The sequence below is a fragment of the Dipodomys merriami genome, unplaced genomic scaffold, assembly GCF_024711535.1.
Source record: "Dipodomys merriami isolate MVZ:Mamm:240054 unplaced genomic scaffold, mDipMer1.0.p SCAF_8, whole genome shotgun sequence".
In the NCBI taxonomy this organism is placed as follows: Eukaryota; Metazoa; Chordata; class Mammalia; order Rodentia; family Heteromyidae; genus Dipodomys; species Dipodomys merriami.
The window spans coordinates 17,577,998-17,605,416 of NW_027206401.1; positions in this window are offsets into that span (position 1 = coordinate 17,577,998).

Sequence of the window (27,419 nt, forward strand, 5' to 3'; positions counted from 1 at the left end):
GCTAAGCCAAATTCTGTTCATGTGCCAGACACATTCATTAAGATACCTGCAGATAATTCTAAAAGTTAGTCATATCATTCCTCCCAATGGTTCTGAAGTCCCTGAAATTGTAGAGGAGATAAAACCATCCTTTCTATGTGCATTCTCTTCGTAAATTTCAGACCTACACTCTGTGAGTATAATGAAACTGTTTTGTACCCTTATATCCTAGAGAAATTTGTTATGTATCAATAGTATGTGGAAAATATGCTACCATGGAGGTATCTTGTTTCACACATAATCTAATTGGTGATTATTGACCCAAAGGGCTAAGTTTTAATATCTACTTCAGGGTAAGGTACAGTGAACTTGGGGCGCTAAAATCAAATTAAGTCTCAGTGTGAATTTTGAAATAAAATTAAAAGACATACATTACAACACTATAGCATATACATGGACCAAGCGAGTTTAATTCAGTGTTGGTAGTGATGGAGCCTACATCAATTCCTGGGCTAGCTTCATGGATGAGGATTCTATGCCCTTGTGCAGGGATTCATATTCAGAAAGGCATGGGGCTTGGCTTGTTTTTTCTTCTTCTCATCTTGGAATTGTTCATTTTGACCAGATATGGTTAAATGGTCCTGGAAAACATATTTGTAAGCCACTTGACTGTTTTTGTTCAATTTAAGTGTTTTTTTTAATCATATTATTCAGTTTTTATGCACATTGTAAGTAATCAAATAGAAGTGAAAACAAATATCCCAAAAATGTATTTATAAATATAAACAGATTTTCCATAATAGCCCAAAACTCAAGAAAGTTGTGCTATGCCACTGTATAGAAGGATAGCCATAGGGTGCACATCTAGAACAAATCTATTTACAGGAAAATGTATAGCATGCAATATTAATCTGTGGAGTCAGACATAAGATTGGAGGTAGCCTAGACTTGAGGACTGGATGTAGGCCAATTAACAAGGAATGAAAAGAGTACATTTATATGGACATTAACATGTATCTTTTCAGTGTTTATGGCTGTTTATAAGGGCATATGCATTTATCAAATCTCATCAAAATCAATCTAGCAATATTACTATCAGTTATTCTTCTAAAGGAAATTAATATGTCCAAAAATATTTATCATCTATTAAAGCTCTTTTCACAATAGCTAAGGTAAAGGATATGTTTACCAACAAATTGAAGGAATAAAAAATGAGATACCATGTAATTGTAACTCCTCTGTACGGTATTCTCACAAAAAAAAATAAAACGATATATACACACATATGTTTACACACAGTAAAATACAATTCTGCCATTAGAAGGATGGATATTTACAAGAAAAAATAAACCAAATGATGTCAATAATGCCTGAAAGGATGCAGGTTCTTAAAACTTGTATTACTGAAATAGAAAGTAGAGTATTTGGGGATAAAAGTTAGAAAATTCAGGTAGAAGCAATAGCTTCAGATGTTCATTGTACAAAATTATGGCAATAGTTAATAATAATAATATCAATGCTAAATGGTTTAGGATTCTTTCTGTTTTCCACACCAAAATACCTTTCAAATAATCTGAATTCAATATTTTTTATTTTTTTAGTCACAAATGTATAATCTCAACTAGGTAAATAAAATCACATTCCCTATGCTGTGTTTTTACCCATGTACAGGTAAGAATAACAGCAAAATTCCATCAACTATTAAATCAAATATTTCATAGACATTTTCTATACTTGATAACACATGTGATCGTTATTATTTTCCTTTTAAAATATTTTCTAATATAACCAAATATTGCCATTAAAATTAGGAAATGAGTAGCAAATATTTTCTATACATAAGAAAAATGAAAATAACATAAAATATGAAAATGATACTGAGTAGCCACTATAATATAAATGATTTCTATGTATGCATTTAAGTTTTACACCAAAAATAAATTACTCACATAATGACTATATGGTATCATAATAAACAATTTTATATTCAAATAATACATACTTCAACCAGGAGGTTTATAAACTTTGTAAAACAAAACATAATAAATTTTTTAGATTGTTGTAAAATCTTTGTTCAGATGCATAGACTTAAAAAGCAATATGCAATCTCAGAGAAATCAAAAGAGGCACTATATTAATTGGTAAAATATTACATTAAGATATGATAGTTTTAATGTTTATTGCAGCATTATTTACCATAGCTAAGATATGGATCCAACCCAGATGTCCCCCAGTAGATGATTAGATCATGAAAATGTTTTATATATACACAATGGAATTCTATGCCTCCATCAGAAAGAATGACATTGCCCCATTTGTTAGGAAATGGAAAGACATGGAAAAAATTATATTAAGTAAAGTAAACCAAGCCCAAAGAAGCATAGGTCACATGGTTTCCCTTATTTGCAATAACTAGTATATGTTTGAGACAAGCAGAAATGGTCAGATAAGTTTATGTTAGGCGAAATGAACCCCAAGATAAGGATTTAAATGTTTTTTTCTTTCTTGCGATTGTTTCTAACATATTTATAAGATGATTTCTTTGTTGCTTTGTATGTCCTTCCCCTACAGTATAACCCCTGTTTTCACTGTTTTTGATGTTGGTATAATTTGTGGAGGGGAAGGGAAATAAGTATACAGGTGGACTCATTGCAAAAATGAGATGTACAAGTCGTTATGTTGAAATACGAACTTTATAACTTTGGCCAGGGGTGGGAAGAGAGATGGGAAGGGATGGTAAGGGGAAACAAAGGAGGAGGCAACAATGCTTGACAAGAAATGTACTCATTACCTTGCCCATGTAATTGTAACCCCTCTGTATGGTATTTTCACAATAAAAAAAGAGAGACATGATAGTTTTATATGTATATGGCCAATGGAGTCAATTTGTGGCATTCTTTTAGGATATACATATAACTGATCAAACAAATTCTTAATTTAACTCAAAGATTTTATTTTGGAAGAATACAAACTCATATCGAAGATGTAGGATTACTCCGGGTAGATGGAAGTTGCTATAAAGAAAATTTGTTGACTATTTGAAAATTTTTATGTATGTATGTATGTATGTATGTATGTATGTATGTATGTATGTATGTATGTATCTATCTATCTATCTATCTATCTATCTATCTATCTATCTATCTATCTATCTATCTATCTATGTCAACTATTGAGTTGATAGATATCTCCAGAGACAATGGACAGGCTGTTTTCTGAACCATTATACATTTCTTGGTGTTTGAGCTATTATTGTATTTCTTTTTTTTTGTTTTCTTTTCTTTGGTCAGTCATGGGGCCTGAACTCTGGGCCTGGGCACTGTCCCTCAGCTCTTCAGCTCAAGGCTAACACTCTTCACTTGAGCCACAGCACCACTTCTGGCTTTTTCTGCTTATATGATGTTGAGGAATGGAACCCAGGGCCTCATGCATGCAAGGCAAGCACTCTGCCACTGAGCTACCTTCCCAGCCTGAACCATTGTATTTCTATTTTCAACTATGATGAGGGGTTGGCAAAGTTTATTGGCCAAATATCACCCTCAGCCAGCTTTTGTATGTCCCCAACTAGGAGTGACTTTTTTAAAAAAAACCTTGTTAAAGGCTGAAACAAAACAAAAAAGATACAAGAAAATACGATTTCATTATAGGGATCTTGCGTAGCCTCCTATCTTTGTTATTAAACTCTTAATAGAAAATACAATTTCTGGTCCCTGACTTAGATGTCATTATGGAGCAGTGACAAACTGTACGTGTGGAGAAGCAGCATGTCTATATTCAGCAACATGGCATTGACTTTTAGGATCAAGCCAATTTAACTTCAAATCCTGATTCATATACCTCCTAGCTGTATAGAAATCAGGAATAATTTGGTGAAGTGAGGCTAGCCCTGTCTTCCTCGGTAAAGAACCCTGGAATTGAAAGTCAAAGCTGGATGTACAATACTTAGCTCATGATCATCATTGTTTACATACTATATTTCTCCCACATACAGTTTGAGCATTTCTGCATCTCATTGGCACAGGAAGCTATCAGCATGGTAGCCAAGGAAGAGAAATTAGATGAACAATGACATGTGGCAGGGTATATATTCTCAGCTGCCCCAAAATTTGGGAGAGCACAATGCAACATAAAGAAGCAAGAAAGCTTGTTGTGCCCATAAGTTATTTGCCTTCATTATGAGCAGAAAGAGACAGTGAGTTACAAAAGCAAAGATAAAACAAAAGTCAGGGCCTTAGCAATAGCTCTTAGCCAGAAGCAATATGAAATATGGTCAATATCTATGGTGCTTCAAGTATCAGCATGATCACATAGTGTGTTCAGAAAATCATACAAGGAAACCTGAACACAGAGCATAATGAATAATTTCCAATATGTTAAGCATAAAATGTAGCTGTTTTTATATCTTGGCAATAGTAGTGCCCCTTTTTAACATGAATTTTGATCATTTTTCAAAAAGGTCAGTAATATATGTTTATGGGGAACTCAAATTTGTTTTCCCTTCAAAGATAAGTTCTGACCTACAAGAAGAAAGCAAAGATCTTCTAAATGCTGTGATGAATTTGTTTCATTTTGGTTTGATCTCAACTATGTCTATTAATATCTGTGACCTTGTAGGTTTCTTTGAGTTTTATTCATTTGGTTTGGGAGTTTTTCTTTTATCATTTTGTTTCCTGCTGGAAACTGTAGACATCACTGACATAAATCATAATGTGCTGAAATTTTTTAGACGGCTTTACAATTTTGTCTTTATTTCTTTAATAAACATTTCACAAAAAGAAAAATAAAACATGGGACCTAATTAATGGAGTTTTTTCTTATACTCACTTAATCAAGACTGAAGTAGTTTCTGCTTGCTCTGGTTAGACATTTGAAATATATATTCCTCTTTCACACTAACTGACTATATGACTGCTTTCCTAATTTTTCTAGCATACTGGATTGCTTTGGGATCTTTTGCTTTCCCCTTAAAATCTCCTCTTATTTATGGAAATATTTAAATGCTAAACTTAAATAATGAATAAAATCAATTAGAATGTATTTATTATAAAAGAACAGAGGAAAACAGAAATAATAAATGAAAATAAAATGATACATACCCAAGAGATATGGTTTACCTAAAGATACATGGTTTACAATTTCTTTGGTCCTTTTATAAGTAAACTGGCTTGATTTCCCCTAATATTTTAGATGTTAGTTTTTCTATTATTTCATGACTAAGACATGTAACATGAAAAATTAAAAGTTTAATTGCATGTTATATTTAAAATTAATTGGCCTAATCTTCCTGGCCACATAAAATATAGTTACATTTGATATGACATCTTCAAAGAAGTAAATTGTTATCATCAACTTCAAAATAGTAATCAATACAACAAGCCACAAGCCTTTTCAAGACTTAAAATCATATTTTCTGAATCATTTTGCAATATTGTTAAATGTTATCTGAAAGATAAATTATAAGCTACGGGAAGTTCTGGAGAAAATTTATTTTATTAAAGTCAATATTTTAAATATAACACTATCAGAATTTACACAGGAGCTTATCTCAATACTACTGCAGTATTTTTATTACAAATAAATGAATTCTAGGTGATAGATACAGACTAGCTTTTTCCATGCACATTTTACTCATAAGTGTACAAAGCAGTCACGAGTGAACATCGTTATCTTCTTTTATTCGTTACAAGTTTATCCATTAATTGCAATGATTCTGGAGTATTATTGCATTTTGTGAAATATAAATGTGTCTTAAATAACATAATTCTATATAAATGATTGACTTAAACTTACATGATAAAATATAGTTAAAGAGTAGCAGATTTCTGTTTTGGTCATTTTTTGTTATTTTAATTTATTTCTATTATTGAAAAAGTGATGTTCAGAGGGGTTGCAGTTATATTAGTCAGGTAATGAGTACATTTCTTTTTGAACAATGACACCTCTACTTTTTTTTGTAACTTCAAGGTTTAGTCAAAAGTAGTGAATATAAATAATAAAACTCCATGTCAAAATTTTATAATGGTGAATCTTAGGGTAGGCACAGAATTCATTAAAATTGTCAGTTACATATTAAGCAAAATAAGCTAGACTGTGAAAGACAAATACTTCATAGTCTCTCTTATGTGAATAATCAACATGTAAAAAATGAATGATTTCACGTAAGTGTAAAACAGGGACTCTTTGGAAGTAGGAACCTGTGGTAGGATATAGAGTGCTAGATATGATCAATTCACTAAATACATATACATGAAAATAGAATAACAAAACTGGCTACACATGGTTTAAACTGGAGATGAAAAGAAAGGGTACTAGAGCTCTTAACCAGTGGCTTATTTCTGTAATCCTAGCTATTCAGTAATCTGAGATCTGAGGATTACAGTTCAAAGCCAGACACACACACACACACACACACACACACACACACACACACACACACACACACACACACACACACACACACACACACACACACACAAAGCCAGGAGTGGAATGTATCTTAAGTGATAGAGCACTAGCCTTGAGTGCAAAAGCTCAGGGACAGTGCCCAGATTCTGAGTTCAAGCCTCAGTACTGGCACACACACACACACACACACACACACACACACACACACACACACACACACACAAACACACACACACACACACCATTCACACACATTCATATTCTATTCTTTGGAATAAGACCCTTTGTATAATGTTATTTTTATTACGTTTCAGCTGGAAATATTTGAGATTAATAGGGATTTTGACCATGAGATGCCAGTATCATCATGTATTTGGTCTAATCAAAGAAAGAGACTTTAAAATATATTTACATGATGTTCAAATCACAATGGACAGAATTTCTATGCTCCTAAATGTTACCACTGCTGAAGTGATTATACTAGCTTTGTACATTTACTTATTTATTTGAAATATGTGTATGCAATAGTTATATTGTTATAGCTGAGAGAGGTATAAAGTAGAAAATCTTACACTACTTATCTTAATCATTTGCCTAAATTTAATTAAAAATATTAAGTTTGTGCAATTGTGGAAATGGCAAGATAAATGCAGCTAAAGTTACAAAATTGTATCATGGGTTGTGAAGCTAAGCAAAAGTGAATTGATTTCCATGTAGAGTAAATATTTCTTGGAAAAGTAATATTCCAATAGATTAATAAATATTACTATTAATGATTTAGTAAGTCCACTCGAATTTGTGTTACCAGTGTATTCTCTCACATGTCAGAACTACCAACTATCAGATTTGGTAGGCAGCTCTAAAGACTACAGACATAAAACAAATCTGTTTCTATATGCAAATGTTTGTTTGCTAATTCAAGTACATTTTCTTTAGATTTGAAAGAAATCTATTCAAGGTGAAGAAAAAGAACATTCCCAGTTCCTGAAGCATAATGTGCATGGGGAAAGATCTTATTAGTTAATATCAAGATTCATACACTCTAAGATATAAATCCTTTAGTAATTTTATTTGTAACTAGCAGAGAATATTCTTTTAATATCAGTAGTAGATAGATTCCTGTGAGCAGCCATGTCATTAAATTCTGTGAAACAGGGAATATGAGGTTAGACAGAAGATTAGAAAGAACTGCTCAATAATCAGGTGAATTCAGGATAATTCATTAGTAAACACACTTTTGTCCATATTCATGCTATGATCTCAAATTTAGAAGTCCTTTTAGAAGTCATTCCAATTGCCTTCAATTATTACTGGGACAAGCCTTTATATCTAGACACTTCAGAATTCATCTTCTCTAAATCTTCCATTTAAGTTTGCAATAACCAAACATTTATATCACTCATCACTTTTCAATGCTTTTCAATGCATTATGTAATAAACTAGTACATTCCTTTCTGCCATACTATATAATTTCAATTCACCATAAAATTTGTACAAGAATATATTAATTGTACAAATAGATTTCATTAGCGATATTTCTACAAAAATGCATGGTGTGCTTTGATGGAATTTGCCCCTTTATTGCTCCTTTTTGTAACCTTCACATTGTAGCCAATTTTAATGGGTTTCACTATTACATTTGCATACAAGCATATATACATATATACATGTGGCGAACGCCTTCTCGACCAGCGAGAAAACACGACCACCACACCAGGAGTCTTCTCAGATCACGCTTTATTGGAGAGCCTTTTAATTGATGGGAGAGCTTGAGTGCGAGAGCGCGTGCACCCGAAACATGGCCGCTTATATAGGGAATAGGGACACGGGTCGGTCTATCATTGGTCATCTGCCTTTCACCGTCACCAGGTGCCACGGGATTGGCTGGGGACTCTACGTGGCTCGCGCACGCGCAAAGCCCAGGACCCACCGTCCCGCCAAGCACCGCCTGAAATGGAGTGGTTACCTCAAAGCTGCAAGGGAGTGGGCGCCATCTAATGGCGTTCGCCCCGGCTCCCTACATATACATCTACATATATATGTGTATATCAAAATTTTCAAGCATAATACAACTCATCACCCTCTCCTTTGGCCTTTTTTCCCCCTAATGATTGGTCAATCCAAACAGTTCCCATCATTCCCCTTTCCATCATTGTTTGTCTTTTCCAGTCTGTCTTATTTTTCATAACAAGTATATGATTATCTTCTGCCAAAGATATTTGTGTTCTATCTACTACTGTGATAGTCACCTTTATTGCCAACCAGCATGATTTGATCCAGCTGTAAAAATAACATCATCTGAGGCCACTCAAACCAGCAACTTTTACTAATCGGATTTCCCAGAAAGCAGATTTGAAACCAAGTTTAGCATTCACAATACTTTTGTTAGAGGCCCATATGATTGACTTTTTCAGTAGGGCAGAAGAGAACAAGACAATAGATGTAATATTGCCTTAAAGTTTCTGTCAGTTATACAAGGACAACAGTATCAAGAATTGTCTTCAGAATTATCCCACTCAAGCCCACATAAGTCAGTGTCTAACTCTCACATTGGTAACAGTGGGAGGGAGCTGCTCAGAAGAGCAGGAATGTGGACAGCTCTGCAGCTGACAGGGTCCCTCCAATAGCTAGGAGTGAGACTGACTGCACTCTCAGCATCTGGAGTAGCATGTTCTTTGAAGAATTTCTTGTTGACATATTTTTGCAGGCACTGCCATGACTGTGATTTTATTTGCAGATATAACAATACAGTATTTACTGGACCCTCTCTGACTACGGTTTGTTTACATTAGTGTAAAATAATACTCTGTTCAATAAAATCATTTATGTTTATGGGATATTGAACAAACTAAACTAAAAGCATAAACAACATCCCAATAACAAAAGAAGTTTTTATATCTAGTTTTTAAAAAAGCTTTGAAACAAAGTTAATATTTGAGGAAGTTGGAGTCTGGAAAATTAGGATAAAATTTATCTCATCAGGGTCTCAGATCCCATAATACTCATTTTGTTTAGCCCAATTGGAAATAATTTTATTTAAAACAGAACTGTAAGCCTTGCATGATATTTGGTCTTGAGCTACAGATAAAATGTGTGCCTTATTTTTTCATACAGTCTCCAAATAGTTCATCAGAGCTCACATATACAAATATGAATTATAAGGAATATTTTCTTCATGATTATCATCTTTGCCAATTTTTCTATAGATCATCACTCATTTTACCTTATTACTACCTAGATGGCCTGCATACATTGCATTAAAAAAGCTACTGATTTTCCATAGGAGGAAGGAGTCATAAGTACTTCTTGCATCCTACTTCAGGCCACTTCTAAATTTGAAATGACAGGGGTAAGGTGGTTGGTTTTGAAACCATATAATGTGGTCTTTGATTTTCTACCAAATCCACAATCCAGTCTGAAATCCAGACAAGCTTATAAAATAAAGGCTGTAGTAATGAATCTCCCCCACTAGGATTATAGGTTGACTAAAATCATACATTATCCAAAAACACATTTTTCCAGGTTTTTTTTTATTATTGTGAAAATACTATAAAGAGGAGTTACAATCACATGGGCAAGGAAGTGAGTACATTTCTTATCAAGCATTGTTGCCTCCTCCTTTGTTTCCCCTTACCATCCCTTCCCATTTCCACCCCCTCCTGGCCCCCACAAAAAAAAACATTCCTAAGTTAAGGAATATATTTTTAAACTTTTTTCTAATTTCCCAAGAGCCTAGAGTGACAAAAGAGATGTCACAAATGATGATATAGAACATTATGGAGCTTCTCTTTATGCCAATCTCTATGTATATTTCAGCTAGTAAAGTTCCCAAATTTTTCAAATAATTGCACATTGTAGGGATGAATTATGAAATATCCATCTATGCATGCAGTGTACTTTAATTTACCCCTCCCCTGCTCTTTCATGCACCTCTTCCTTGGCTTATTCTCTTTCCCTTCCAGCGTTCTAAGCTGCATCTCTTTTTGTTTTAATGAAATGTTGTTTGTTCTTTCCATTTCCTGTCACAAATGAGAAAAAATATTGTGGGATTAGAATATTTCTCTTAATCTTTCATTCCATCCCTTTTAGAGCAAATCATGTCATTTCCTGTTTAAAAAATTTTTATTCTAAAGATGCTGTACAGAGGGGTTACAGTTACATGAGTAAGGCAATGAACACACTTTTTGTCAGGCATTGTTACCTCCTCCAATTTCCTTCTTAATGGCTGAGTACAAGTCTGTTGTGTGTATGCCACATTTTCCTTAACCCAGTCATCTGTTGATGGGTGCCTAGGCTGATTTCATAACTGCCTCTTGTAAATTATGTTATGATTGACATGGGTTTACAGACATCTTTAGAGTAAGCTGACTTGGGCCTATAAACAGATCATAATAGAATCCTTTTCTTTTATTTTCCTAGTCCTGAGCCTTGAACTCAAGGCCTGACAGCTGTCTCTGAGATTCTTTGGCTCAAGGCTAGTGCTCTACCACTTGAGGCACATCACCATGTCTGGCTTTATCTGAGTAGAGTTCCTAATAGACTTTCCTGCCTAGGCTGGCTTCAAACCTCAATCCTTATATCTCAATCTCCTGAGTAACTAGGATTACAGGCATGAATCACTAGCACCCAGCTTGGAGACCTATTGTTTTAATTTTTGACAGAGCTCTGTAATAGTTCTCATATAGCTATTCTATGTTTCCATTTCAGCAGTAGAGTTCCTATTTCTTCTGTGTTCCCATGGGCCTTGGTGGTTGTTTCTTTCCTTGATGATGGCCATTCTGACTGAGGAGAAATGGGATCTCCATCATTTTAATTAGTATTTCCCTAATGGTTAAAGACATTGGGTATATTTGGGTGTATTTACTGGCCATTTGTACTCCTTTATTTGAAAAATTCAATTATTGATCAGAATTTTTGTTAGGTTGGTACTTAATTTTTTTTTAGTTAATCTATTCTGGAAACCAATTAATCTCTTGTCAGCTTAACACCAAGTAAACATTTTTGCTTATTTTTCTATTCCTTCTATTAGTTGCTTTTTTCCCTGGGAAATTGGATACAAATTTTTCCTCTTATTTCATGTCCTATGGGGATCCTATTAAGAAAGTCCAGACTGATACCTTGATCTTGAAGTATTTTCTTATCCTTTTCTCTAGTGTTTTCAAGGTTTAGGCTTTTTCATTAAGGTATTTAACCCACTTTGGGTTGATTTTAGCATGGAGATATAAAGGTCAAGCTTTAATCTCATGCATGCAAATATCCAGTTTTCTAAGCACCACTTGCTAGAGAGACCATCGTTTTCCTCATATTAAGAACTTTATTAATACTTTATTTAACTATTTTCCCACAGATCTAATCTTCCACAGGAGAAAATATACATATACTTTTTTTTTTGCAATGTATAGGTTATTGCTCTATAATGTAAAGACATCTAAAATCTATGGGAGAACATTTTTGTTGATTTTGGGGGGGTAGAATGTGACCTTCAATTATGAAATAATCTTTACATAGAGTATAGAAAAGAAGGAAGTCACTTAATCTAATCCATAGTAGCCATATGATAGTGATTGGTTCAAAGAGTATGTCTCATAGAATAATGCTTTAAAATATGCAAATATTACCTATGAAATTGATCCTTCCAGATATTGCATTATCTAGGTTGTTTGCAGGACCTTCATAAGTAACTTTTGCTAAGAAGTATTATGAATGTGCTACAGGGCTTTTGTAAGCTTTGAATTTGACTCTACACTGATTTATGCACTCCAAATGATAGATCACAATGTGTCAAATAAACTTTAAATAAGCCATGGAAAACTTAATATTTGAAAATATGAATCAAATCATACTCGAGTCATTTGCCTGACTATAAAACACAAAACTACAATATAGATAAAACATAGTACAAATCAGAAGAAGATTGGTTATCATTATGATATTATTATTTACAAAATATTTTCTTAGAAAAACTGATTGAAGTGTCATCATGTAAATAATGATTTGGTTAAAAACTAGACTCTTACAAATGTAATATTTTCAATTTTATAGATTGTGTAGAATATCATTAAACTAATCCTTCAAACCATATAGAATAATTGGACAAGTGAATGTTCCAGAAGACATCACCTAACCAAAATTCCTTTGTGCTTATTGATTAGCTTTTAAATTGAATTCATTTGCAATCACCCTGGAGACATAGAGTGCCTGATATTTGTCAGAAAACAGTTTAGTGTCTGTAAATATATGTGCTCTTCTTTTTTGTACTAAAGAGCTACTTCCAAAGAAGATGGAAAAATTGAAATAATGTCTCCTTTATTATTCTATCCACATAGCTAGCCAAATGTAATTGTTAGAAAACAGAGCTATTCTATTTGATTGTCAAGTAAGAAAGATTCTTGATGCTGGAACACATTGGAGTTGCGATTTTATTTTAATGTTTTTGCTTTTATTTTTGTCAATGATTTTCTAGAAGCCAGGCATGTATTGAATTATACATAAACTTTTAAATAAAATAGTTTTCTTTCTTTTCTTTTCTTTTCTTTTTTTTTGCCAGTAGTGGGGCCTGACCTCTGGGTCTGGGCACTGTCCCTTAGCTCTTCAGCTCAAGGTTAGCACTCTACCACTTGTGCCACAGTGCTACTTCTGGCTTTTTCTGCTTATGTGGCTTTTTCTGCTTAGGAAACTAGGGAATCCCTTTAAAATGAGTCCTGAACTGACAACATTGTTTTAGTTTTTAGACAGGATGACTGCTATCTAATATCTCTATTTCCATCTTGATCTTTGATTCTGTGAAGATTTGTTAAAAAAAAAAGACTAGTCAAGTCATCTTTTCCTTAATTAAATATATTCATTCAACTGAGGTAGAAAAAAATCACTAACTGAATATGTAATCAGATGATTTCTCATAAAAAACAATTACCACTGAAGAATGAGATATTAAAATCAAGGAAACAAAGCAACACTGGAATAAAAAAAAAAACAAATAAACTATGCGAACAAATGATTTTCTTTGCAGTCCTGGGGTTTGAAATGGACTTTGAACCCACTGTGATGGTGCTCTACCACTTGAGCCACAATTTCAGGCCATTTAGCTCTGGGTATTTTTGTAATATGGTTTTTCTTTTTGGCAGAGGTGGACTTGAGTGTGATTTTCCTATTTATGCTCTCCTTAATAGCTGGGATTAGAGACACAAATCACCATAACCAGTTTCTTTTCTATTGATACGTGGTCTTGTAAACTTGTTTGCCTGGACTGGGATGGAACCGTGAGCCTCCTTATCTGTCCCTTATATGCCTCCTTATCTGGCATAGCTGGTGCATGCCATTATGACCAACTCTTGGTTGAGATGTGACCTTGTGAAATTTTATTGAAATTATTCTTAAACTGTGAGCCTCACATCTCTTTCTCTCTCTTCCAATTATGTCAGATGTGTGTGTCACCCAATACTGACATAGTTACTATTTATTCTTAATAAACAGCATAAATATTGCCTGTAGCCACACTGAACATCTCAGAAACCAGCATAGAGCTTAATTTTATAACAACAATGATCCCTTAATGTAAAATCAATGAACACAGACTGCTTCCCCATAGTAAGTATGATTGTGTTTGATGTAAATTATTCTGACAGAAACTCTGACATCTATTGTTGTTATTGAACTTATTTGACAAGTTGATTCAAGAACAAATTATTACCAATGTGTGAGCTTTGTTCTAGAACAACAACAAAAATCTCTAGAAGTCCAATGTGAGCAGTTTTGCGAGGACAAATTAAGTTGAAGAGCAATAGATGAAAGGCAACATTATCTTTCTAGGATAAAATGCATATCAGTCGTGTTTAGGACACAACAATACTTGTCATAGTTCCTCCAAATATAAGAGGGAAGAGCTATATGCTTTTTATCTTTTGGCATTCTTCAGTACTAGCTGTTGGGACTGCTGCTCTCCCTGCTAATTGGGCTTTCATCCCTCTGCTTTCTTCTTAAGATGCATAGACTATAATATGTGTAAATAATGTGAATATGACAAACTGCTTGACTACAAAGAACTTCTAGTGCTGTCAGGAAAATATAAAAGAAAATCCTAAGAAGAAACTACTTTGACATTAGCTTTAAACAGTACAATATCAAAATAATAGAATTTGTTTCATTGAACAAGGATTTTATAAAACCTCAATATGTTTGCATTTGCCTTTAGTAAATTATTCATCCAATTATTACATTTTTATAGAGCCAGAAAATTTTAAATAAAGGAAATATTCTAAAAAATAAAAAGATGGAAAAAATATCTGAATGTCATGTTTATTTCATTTTATTTTCCAATTCAACAGGTCAATTTTTGTGTGCATGTACCTTGGTCAACATTCTTTTTCTATCATTCTACTGCCATCTGCTCCTAAATGTTACTTGTCCATTCCTTAACTGGTTCACATATATACATTGAGCATTATGGCTGTCTTTCCTCTTTCCATTTGTTCCTCCCCTTCCTTTTAAACTCCACCCTCCTCAGACAAAGCAAGTTTCAGATTCCTGATTGAATATTATGATGTTGTAAGCTGAATGTTATGATCAGGATGTGTTCCTCAAAATTCACCTGTTGAAACTCCATTGCCAGTATAATGTAAAAGTATTAAGAGGAAGAACTTTGGAGAACTGATGAGTACTTAATTCCCACAGACAGGATTAATGACTATATAAAGGAAATTACATGAAGAACCTTAACTCATTTTACCCTTCTCCATTACACCCAGTAGGAAGCAACAACAAAACATCATCTTCTAAGAAGAGAGCAACATTCATCTGTCAGGAAATCTGCTTGAAATCTGATCCTGGAATTCCTGGTCTCTAGAACTATGAGGTAAAGAATTCAGATTACTTTTAAAACCTACCAGATCCTGGGATTGTGTTATTCTTGTATAGGCAGCAAGAATGACCCAAATCATTTATGTCAAATTATCTAGTTTTACAGACTTAAATTTATTTTATAATATGGAAATTAGAGAATGTACTATCTAAAGAGTTATTATAACATAATATGTGCAGACATGATTATAAGAATTTTCATATGCTCAATGAAACTACACTTTCATTTTTTGCTTTTCATGGTCCAGATTTTTTTAAGTATATGGACTTCCAAGGTAAGCCTAAAATTTGTAGTATTAGCTCAGAAAATGTCAGCATAGAAGGTAATTTTTCTAAGTCTATTCTGAAAGTGTTAATAAAAATAAGATTCAGGCTGAGGGCATGGCTCAAGAGGTAGAACACCAGCCTAGCAAGCACAAGGCTCTAACCTCACACTGACAATACCAGCCCCCTAAAAAGAGAACAAGATTCAAAATTATTGTCTCATAACAAACAAACTCACCATATGTTACTCATTTTATTTAAAAGGATGTGTTTTCTCAAGAATGATTAAAGTATTTAGTTCTATACAATCATATTATCTTACAGATGATTTTATTAGTAATCATCAGATCTAAAACATTGTTTTATTTACTGAAGCTGATAACATTAAATTTGCTTGGCATCACTGCTGCAGAGATACTCACAAGACAATATGCTGGAAATGAACTGTACAACTTGTGGGGGGGCATTGAAGGGAAGGTAAATGGAGAAAAATGAGGGAAAGGGTAACAAGTTTGATAAGAAAGATACTACCTTACGTTTGTAACCTCTTTACATCACCTTGACAGTAAAATTAAATTAAAGACATTTGGTTAGTGTCTGGATTACTCACTAGAACGCACAGAAAAATATTTCTAATTTATGTAGGGTTTTTGAACCCAAGAACTTATATTCTTCCTTAAAATAAGTTCAACTCTATTCTCTTGTGCCCAGATAAGGATCCCCAAAGACCACCAAAGAGCCCATTCTGATGCAAGTACATGAGAGTCGCGTTTTGCAAGCTCAAGCCTGGACTCACACTCACAAGCGTCTTGAGAAGGCGGGTCAGAGTTGAGAGCCAGGACCCTTCCTTTGGCAGGGATTTGATAGGGTTTTTAGGGACTTCTGTGTGTCATTGCAAGACTTAACAAATCATATCACACCGCGGGAAAATCATAAAACAATTCTAAATGATGAGTAGTGTAGGCAGTGGTGGGACCAGACCGGGTACTGGGGATTGGCTGGTTCATGGGTTGATGCTCTTGGAAATGATTGGCTAAAGAAGATGGTAGGAGCCACGACCAAGTGGTCTTTAACTTGCAGGAACATCTGGAATTTGGGGTTTTTCCTGTTATCTACTGATTAGCTGTATTTAGTGGAATTTACCTTAAAGAGCGTGGTTCCTGGAATTTGGGCTCAAGGGGATCAAGGGGAGTTGCTGATACATTTCCCAGACAAAATGGGAAATTGGGATCCAAACCTAAAATTGCTTTATTTTGTTCAGGCTTCACAACTCTATCTAGTAAAAGTTGCTCTATTCACAAATATTTTAATAGGCAAACAAAAATTTCAAGCTATTGACTTTTATGTTTCAGTTAATTTTATTGCTCAAATTGAAATGTTCAAGGTGGCTTGCATCTACTTTAATTGGGATTCTTTTTAAAGTATGCTCTGAAATAGCAGAACTTTTTTGTTTTGGATTTGTCTTTTTTTTTTTTTTGGCCAGTCCTGGGGCCCAGCACTTGGTCCCGAGCACTGTCCCTGAGCTTCTTTACCTTCAAGTCTAGCACTCTAACATTGTAGCCACAGCTCCACTTCTGGCTTTTTCTGTGTATGTGGTAATGAGGAATGGGACCCAGAGCTTCCTGCATGCTAGGCAAGCACTCTACCACTAAGCCACTTTCCCAGCCCTGAAATAGCAAGAGTTTTTAAACTGATTTATATTTATTATTATATGCAAAAATATGTAGTGTTCTTGACACATAATACATGGTTGATGTGTTTTAAAACCAATGCTAATTTAATGATACTAGCTTAAATATTTCAGTTATTGTTTATGTAGTATCGTCAGTAGAGTTTTGATATGTTGTCTCAGTTATTTTGTATCTACAAGAATCATTTTCTCAATAATGGTGGAGAGATCTCAGAATTTGCTTAATCCAGTATTTTCTTCCAGCTTCTGTCTTTTGTGAGATCTTTTGAAATGGAAGGAATCTAGGAAATGTTGCATTGTTGTGTTTATAGATGTCAACTGATGAATAGAATGAGTGATGAATTTATGACTTGGGGAAAATAATAACTTGAAGACTTTAAAAATATTTGCAATTTATCATATCTTTCATCTAGATTAGTAAGATCAATCTATTAACAAGTAACAAATATGCAATAACCAAACTTAAGAAAAACATGGGTCAGGAATAAAAAAAATACAAGTTTAAGGTATGATATTTGAGTGAGGCATATATACTATAGAAACTTGAAATCCAGCCCTCCCATCTCGTTCTCAAGGTCTGTGCCTTGCAATGTTTACTGTTGTTCATATTAATATGTGCTCTTTGATTTACAAGTGGCAGTGGCAGTTGCAAACGTATCAGTTTCCTCTTTTCAATCCTCTTGGCAAGAATTTGGAAAACACCAGAATTTTCCATTCACAACCTCGTTTAATATAGAAAATTGAGTCCTAAATTGAAAATGTCAAGGAGTGTGCTCTCTTGATACCAAGTTAAACTACATATTTGCTACTCAGTCATAAAATATGAGAGGGTCCTGGATTTACAGTAAATTTGGGTCTGTATCATATGATTCATAGACCCAATAGTATGTAATTCATTCTGGTGAGTATCAGATGGATGGCAGAAGGGAATCCATTAAAACAACACTTCTTCAAGAGTAGAAGAGCTCAAAAATGAGGGAAAACATGGGAGAAAATATCCACCATTGTGTTTTATTCAAATTTATTTTCCTTGAAAGGCATTGAAAGCTCTCTGTCAATAAACAACTATAAAGAAGTGAGAGTTTTTAATTTAAAAGAAAGAGTGAAGTTAGAAAATGTATTTTTAATGTGTCAACGCATTTTGCTTTTCCACTTCCAAATGATCTTATTTTGTTTTTAACCAAGAAAGATAATGATTTTCTCATATCATAACGAGAGCTCTGTACTCAGCAAACCAGACTGCTCAAACTGAAATATTGCTACATTCACTAAAATAAGAATACAGATCTTTTTTTTCCCAAATGAAGGCACATGTTACTTTCTTGGCACTTGTTCTATGGATCTACATTAGACTGCAAAGTCCTTATTCACTTACTCACTCATTACCACAAATGGCATCTGTTGAAAGTATATTAAATATGCTTTACAGCAGTGTTTGTGAAAATATTATGAATACTAATTCTTTGCTAATTCTATCAGTTGGACTATCCATAATGCTTAGAAAAAAGTCATTAAATACTTGGAATAAAAACTTGTCAAGTGTTTGCAGCTTGAGTTGAAATAGTCTCATGAGTCAAAGACAAAGGAGAGGTTTCAAACCTCAGAAATGGCACATATTAGGGTTTGTTGTTGTTCCTTTTTGTTTGTTTGTTTGGTTTTGTTTATGTTTGCCAAACCTGCTAGGCATTGGTGGTGCAAGCCTGTAATCCTAGCTCCTCAGGAGGCTGAGAGAGGATAGAAGTTCTAAACCAGAAAAGTCTGTGAGACTCTAATCCCCAATTAATCACAGAAAAAGCCAAAAGTGGCAATGCTGCTCAAGTGGTAGAGTGCTGGGAACCCTTGAGCAAAAGGAGTTCAGGGACAGTGCCCAGGTTCAGAGTTCAGGCCCAGGACAAATAGAAAAAAAATAAAAAGCCAAACCTTCATGTATAGAAAATAAATCTGGGAGGGAAGAAATATCATCTAAGATGGTGAGTTTATCATATGCAGTTCAGAATGTGAATGGGAAAGTCAATGATAAGATATCTGAAACAGAATTTAATAGGAACAAGTATTAAGCTCTGTAAAGGACAAGTGTAAGTTTAGCAGATTAATAAAAATAGCTCTTTTCTTAGTTATCTCCAGTCCTGTTTCTTTCCAGATTATACTCAGCCCTTTCACAGACTCCTCTAGACAGAATGGAAAACCCATTCTACAGCAAGAAGCTGTTCTCATAAAATTTCACACAAATACATGAGTGACAATTCTGTGTTTGTTCAAATTGTCCCATCTCTATCTCCAAGAACTTCCATAAACTTTATAGAATTTGCTTTTTATGGGGGAATATTTTCCTTTATTAGAACGAAACTATTTAAAATTTGTCCATGTTGGGAACAAAAGTTTTCATCTTCACTCTCTACGTACTGCTATGTGTATTGAAACTGTGGTACATTGTGTTTACTGCTAAAATTAATCTTGAAATCTATGAAATTTGTTCCTTTTAAGAAAGGTGAATAATGCTGCAATAAACATAGTTGTGCTGGTAGCTTTAGTGTGGTCTTGTTTGTAAGCATTTGGGTAAATGCCCAAAAGTGGGATTGCTGGGTCATAGGGGAGTTCTATGTGAAGTCTTTTGAGGAACCTCCATACTGCTTTCCAAAGTGGTTGAACAAGTTTACATTCCCACCAACAATGAAGTAAAGTTCCTTTCTGTCCACATCCCCTCCAGCATCTGCTTTCACTATATTTGATGTCAGTATAACTTGTGGAGGAGATGGGGAAAAACCAGTTGTTTAAGGATACAGGCGGACCTGTTGCAACAATGAGAAGTACAAGTTGTCATGTCCAAAACGAGCTTTACAACGTCGGTACGGGGGGGGGGGGGAGAGGGGAAGGGGGGAAGGAGAAGGATTGGGATTTGGGGGGGAGGGGGGAGGCTGGGAAGGGATGTGAAGGGTAAACCAAAGGAGGAGGCTGCAATGCTGGTAAGAAATGTACACATTATCCTGCCCATGTAATTGTAACCCCTCTGTACAGTATGTTCACAAATAAAATTAAAAAAAATAAAAAATAAACTGTCAAAAAAAAAAAAAGAAAGGTGGGATGGTAGTAAAATAACAAGTTTAGATGAGACAGAAGATGGTTTGCTATTAAAGAATATGGGTTTTAAAGTCAATGCTAAATACATTCAAGGGACTTGTTTTGACTTTGAATATTAAAAAGAAATGAGTTGTGAATTCTGAAAATAAATTTACTGAAAAAAGACAATGAGTAATGGATTTGAATAATAATTATACCAAATTATATTAGAAGATATCAAATAAATGCTTTCTACTCTATAGGTCAAATACTGCTTAATATGTTAATCAATTGATTGAAAGGTGGAGAGATATGCATGCTGATTATCTTAGCAAATGAAAATATGTGGAGGAAAATGTAGATTCTCAGATGGATAGAATTATGAGACTGTTCTCTTTTGAAAGTATAGTTATGTTTCCATGCATAAAATTAGATTATTGTATTCTAAAGGAAAGAAAAAGCTTTGAAAACAATGACAAGCAATGACCACATATTTCAGAAATTTAGCTTAAAAGATAATTATTCTATTCAATAATCTAATCAATTGCCATTGTTATTGTTCTTTCACACTATTATCAAGTCTATTGCCATATGTATATATTATGTTTGACAATACCACATCTGAAATAATGCATTAATATTAATTTCATAAATACTTCTAAACAAATCCTAAAAGAATGAGACATTTAATGAAACACTCATAATAAAAATATAAGAGAAATTAAAGCAAATTATAGAAAAATCTCTCTGGAATTATGAGTCCTTTTATCACAAAGTTAATATAGTGCATATTTTCATAAAATACACGATGCCCTGTTGATTAGACCTACACCATCAGCCTGGGCAAATTGTTTTAAAAGATATCAAAATAGGGGGTTCCAGGAAGATGTCGGAGGAGAAGCTGGAATCTGAACAAGCTCTCGCATAGAAAGCAGTTTTAGAGTTCCAGTGAACAGTCCTAAGCCAGAGAATCACATCAAGTGTGCCATCACAGGACAGAGAGTTAGACAAGAGAGGGGAAGCCAAGGCAAGGGGACACATCTGAGCACTTGCCAGCACCCGTTGCGGCGGCGGCTGCAGCAGGGTCATGGCACCCACCACAGCCAGAGCCATACCTGAGGGCTCACACAGAGAGTCCAGGACGAAGGAGCCAGACGCAGCAGACGAGCGGATTCTACTCAACAACAGCAAGAACCGACAAGGAGCGGACATCTTCATCCTGCAGTTTGCAGACCAGAGACGACCCAGGATCCAAGACTCGGCGTGAGTAGAAGCCCGGCGTCCTCACTCCTTCTCAGGGAGCAGAGGAGGGAAGGCCACCCCTCCCCCCCCAGCACTGGTGATCTCCATGTTGGATACCGACAAAGCTTGGAGGAGCTCCCAGCTCCAACTCAGGCCTTGGAATAAAACCGGTCATTTAGCAGGTCAGAAGAACTTAACTGGGAAGTGACCTGCCAGACTCCCCTTCATCCAGGGAAAAGTCACCCAGCTCAGGCACCAGCCATTAGAGTGGCTTTCCTCACTGGGTAACCGGAGCCAGAGGCTGCCCCTCCCTCTAGCAGCCTCAACAATCAATTGAAAAACAGAAACCCTGAGAATGGCTCCAGGCTGGGCTCTCTGAGTTTTTTTTTTTTTTTTCACAAAATAGCCCCAGGGAAAAGCTACTGATTGTTGAAAGGCCTCACCAATGCATCCCCCTCTTTTGTGACTCTCAAAGCAGATAATCTGGGAGGGGGATCTCAAAATCTTGGGTAAAGCAGAGCATTTTTCTGCCTGTTGGAACAAACTGACTTAAGAAACCAATAAAGCCACAGGACTTCAAGCTGACCAGAGACTCCAACAAGAGGCTGGTTACAGACAAAAGGGAGATACAGGATTCTTCCCACCCCTCCCCCCCAAAAAAAAAAAAATCAAAGAACTTTTTTTTTTCTTCTTCTTTTCTTTTCTTTTTTTTTTTTTTTGGTACCATATATATATAAAATTTTTTTTTCCTTTTCTAAAAATTTTATTAATCTTTAATTTTTGCCTTTTTTTAAAAAAAATTGTTTTCCAGTAACTTTTTTCTTCTTATAATTTTTATTTTAGGAATACGTGAATGTGCGTTTTCCTTTCTTTTCTTGTCTTCTTTCTCTTTTTCTTTCTTTATTAACTATCTTTTTGTTTTTTGTTTTTTGTCTAGCTCTACTGAACTTCTGATCTTTTTTCTCCCTTTCTTATCCTTTGCACCTTATCCTCTCTTTTGATCTTCTTTATGTGACGTAACTCTTGTCCTGCACATCCTCAGATAAACCCGTAGTTAACTAGTAGACACTATCCCCCATTGTGTACACACTTAATCCACAAATTTATTACTCAATTCAAAACCTCCTAGACTTAAATTCCTTAATAGCAGTACTACCTCTTTATACCTATATAATATTTTAAGCATTTTTTAAGTTTTTCACTTCTCCTCTATGTCCCTTCCCTTCTCTTTACTCACATACCTCTCTAAATAGATGGTCTTTTAATCTCCATAATAATATTAATTTTTACGTTTCTATTTTTTTCTGGTCTCTTTTCATTTCCCTTTCCCTTTCTTCTTTTTCTCTCTCTCTCTACTTGCATCCTATCCAACCTATTTCCTGCATTGGGATTAGAACATAGTTAACTCTCCCTGTGCCTCCCCACACCAATCTATTCCTATTTTTAACCCACATCTCTCCCTAACCCTAATATTTTCTGGTTTTCCAAATTCTTCTCTGTGGTTCAAAGCCCATTAACATATAGTTGTTTGATGTTGAATAGATGTATCTGTTGAACTAGATTGTATCTGTAGATTATTGACTGTACAAATGCAAACTTTGATTGATGGTTGCCTTAAGATAGTGTTCTAGCACAAAACTGGTGTTATTTTCATCTCAAATGGACAGAGTAAGACGGAAAAACACAAGAAAAATGGCAAATCCGGATATCTCAATTCCCAATCTTGATAATCAGGGGTCAGAACAGATAATGAATAATCCAGAGGAGAGTTCCCAAATAGCTCTACAAACACTACTAGCAAACACGATAAATGAGAAGTTTGACAATGTACAAAGGACTCTGTATGAGCGTGATAGGGAGAGAGAGGAGGCATCCCAAAAGCTTATACAGGAATATCATAAGCGTGAGGAAGCTACTCAAAAACTTATACAGGATTTGCGAGAACAACTTGAGAATACTCAAAGAGAAAGGGAGGAATGGCGTGAGCAAGCTGAGAACACTCAAAGAGAACTGAAGGAATCCCACGAACAGGAGGAAAAAGAACTACAGGAATCCCACGAATGGGAGGAAGCTAATCAAAGAGTAATACAGGAATTGAGAGACCAGGTAGAGAATACACAAAGATCACTAAAGGCATTCATGGAATCCATTAACAAAGAGCTGAAGGAAGTCAGGGAGACCACAAAAGGAATGCTGAATGGAACCCAACAGAAGGAATGGGAGTCCAAAGAAACCATAACCAATCAACTAAGTGATTTGAGAACAAACACTGAACACCAAATTAAGGAAGTAAAGAAATTCATACAAGACCTAAAACAGAGCTTCAACAAAGAACTTGAAGCCATCAAAACTGACCAATTAGAAGGAAAAGAGATAAAAAAGATAGTAGAGAGTCTTGACAGCAGGTTAGACCGTGCAGAAGATCGAATCTCAGGGATTGAAGACAGCCTAGATATTATAGAGAAAGAACATACAAACATCCAAGACAAGTCCAAGAAATATGATAGATCTATCCAACACCTGGAAGACACCATCAGAAGGCCTAATCTAAGGATAATGGGTGTAGAGGAGCACCTAGAAACAGAAGTTAATGGTCTAGGAAATTTGTTTAACAGAATCCTAGCAGAGAACTTCCCAAACATACAAAAAATAGGTCTATTCACATACAAGAAGCTTTTAGAACCCCAAATAGACCAGACCAGAATAGGACATCCCACCGTCACATTATAATCCACACGGGATCAATTCAGACCAAGGAAAAGATCCTTAAAGCTGTCAAGGAGAAAAGGGTAATGACCTATAAAGGGAAACCAATTAGAATCACCTCAGATTTCTCAGCAGAGACAATCAAAGCAAGAAGAGCCTGGAATGATGTATGCCATGCTCTATAAACAAACAACTATCAACCAAGAATACTGTACCCAGCTAAACTCTCCTTCATAACTGAAGGCCAAATAAAAACCTTCCATAGCAAAGAAAAATTGAAACAATACATCTCCACCAAACCAGCCCTACAAAAGATTCTTAAAGATGTCCTACACATAGAAAACCAACAAGACCGCAACAAAGGCCAAGAAACTGCACCCAAACTGAGAATCCAAGAACCATAGGAAGAACCCAGTTTTTGCAGCCCCCAAGAAGGTGGATAACATGGCAGGAACTCCTCAATACCTCTCAGTCCTATCTCTTAACGTTAACGGACTGAACTCTCCAATTAAGCGACATAGACTGTCTAGTTGGATTAAAAAACAAGACCCTTCTATCTTCTGCCTGCAGGAGTCACATCCTGCCCATAAAAACAAACACATTTTCAATGTTAAAGGCTGGAACAAAATCTACCAAGCAAACGGCCCCGATAAACAGGCAGGAGTTGCAATCCTAATATCAGATAAAATAGACTTCAAATTAAAATTCGTGAGAAGAGATAAAGAAGGTCGCTTCATATTAATTAAAGGATCTCTCCTTCAGGAGGATATTACAATTGTAAATATCTATTCGCCAAACAATGGAGCACCCAAATTTATCAAAGAAACACTACTTTCCCTCAAATCCCATATAGATCCAAAGACATTAATTGTTGGGGATTTTAACACACCACTCTAACCACTAGATATATCAACTCGGCAAAAACTCAACAGAGAAACCGCAGATCTAAACAGCTACATAGATCAACTAGACTTAACAGACATCTACCCAACATTTCACCCAGCAGCATCAGAATACACGTTTTTCTCAGCAGCACATGGAACGTTTTCTAAAATAGACCACATTTTAGGCCACAAGCAAACTTGTCTAAATTCAGAAACATTGAAGTTATACCTTGCATTCTCTCTGACCACAAGGGAATAAAATTAGAACTCAACACCAAAAGCCACCAAAGAAAGTCCGGCATCACATGGAGGCTGAACAACACACTGCTGAATCATGAGTGGTTCATAGAAGAGATTAGAAAGGAAATTCAAATGTTCATGCTATTCAATAAAAATGAACACACAAATTAACAGCTCCTCTGGGACATAGCAAAGGCAGTACTCAGAGGCAAGTTTATAGCTCTGAGCTCCTACATCAACAAATTGGAGAGATCTGAAACTAACAATTTAATGACACATCTAAACCTCCTTGAAAAAGAGCAGCAAGATAACCCCAATCCAGTAGACAGAAAGAAATAATCAAAATTAAATCATAATTAAATGAATTAGAATCCAAAAAAACTATAGAAAGAATCAACAAAACAAAGAGTTGGTTCTTCAAAAAACTTAACAAAATTGACAGACCCTTAGCAAATCTTATCAGAATAAGAAGAGAACACACCCAAATTATTAAACTCAGAGATGAGAATGGAAACATCACCACAGAAACAACCAAGATTCAGAACATTATAAGGAAATACTTCTCAAAACTTTATGCTAATAAGTTTGAGAACTTGACAGAAATGGACCTTTTCCTAGCAAATATTGACATGCCAAAACTAAACCAAGATGAGTTAAACTATCTTAACAGGCACATATCAAACACTGAAATAGAAACAGCAAAAGAGACCTCCCAGCTAAGAAAAGTCCAGGACCATATGGCTTTACAGCGGAATTTTACAAGGCCTTCAAAGCAGAGCTCACACCAATACTCCTCCAACTCTTCAATGAAATTTAAAGAGAAAGCTCACTACCGAACACATTCTATGAAGCCATCATAACCCTCATCCCAAAACCAGGCAGGGACTCATCAAAGAAAGAGAACTATAGACCCATTTCTTTGATGAATATAGATGCAAAACTTCTCAACAAAATTTTGGCCAATCGACTTCAGCAATTCATCCAAAAAATCATACACCATGATCAAACAGGATTCATTTCAGGGATGCAAAGCTGGTTCAATATATGCAAATCAATTAATATTATTCATCACATCAACAGGAGCAAGAATAAGAAACACATGGTTATCTCAATAGATGCAGAAAAAGCATTTGACAAGATCCAACACCCCTTCATGATGAAGGTTTTGGAAAAATTAGGAATCCATGGAACATTCCTCAATACAATAAAGGCTGTATATTACAAACCTACAGCCAGCATTATACTCAATGGTGAAAAACTAAAGCCATTTCCTCTTAACTCAGGAACAAAACAAGGATGCCCACTCTTTCCACTCCTCTTCAATCTAGTATTAGAATGCCTAGCTACAGAAATAAGACAAGATGCAGACATAAAGGGGATCCAAATAGGGAAAGAAGAAATAAAACTCTCCCTCTTTGCAGATGACATAATCTTGTATTTAAAGAATCCCATAGACTCCACTCCCAAATTACTCAAGCTGATTCAAAACTTTGGCAAAGTAGCAGGTTGTAAAATTAACCCCCCAAAATCAATGGCTTTTCTGTATGCCAACAATGAGAAAAGTGTGGCTGAAATTAGGAAAGCAACTCCATTTGTAATAGCCCCACCAAAAATAAAATACCTAGGAATTAACTTAACTAAAAATGTGAAGGGCCTCTATGATGAAAACTTTAAAATCTTGAAAAAGGAAATCAACACAGAACTAAAAAAATGGCAAAGCCTCCCATGCTCCTGGATTGGCAAGATTAACATATTGAAATGGCAATACTTCCCAAGGCTATCTACAAATTCAACGCAATACCTATCAAAATTCCAACCTCATTCTTCAAGGAAAGAGAAGAGGCAATCCAAAAATTCATATGGAACAATAAAAGACCCCGAATAGCACAAACGCTCATCAACGGAAAGAACACCGCTGAAGGAATATCAATACCAAATTTCAAACTCTACTATAAAGCCATAATAATCAAAACAGCTTGGTATTGGCATAAGAACAGACCTCAGGAGCAATGGAATAGAATTGAAAACCCAGAAATGAACCTACAGACCTATAGTCATCTAATCTTCGATAAGGGAGCTAAAACAATAGAATGGAA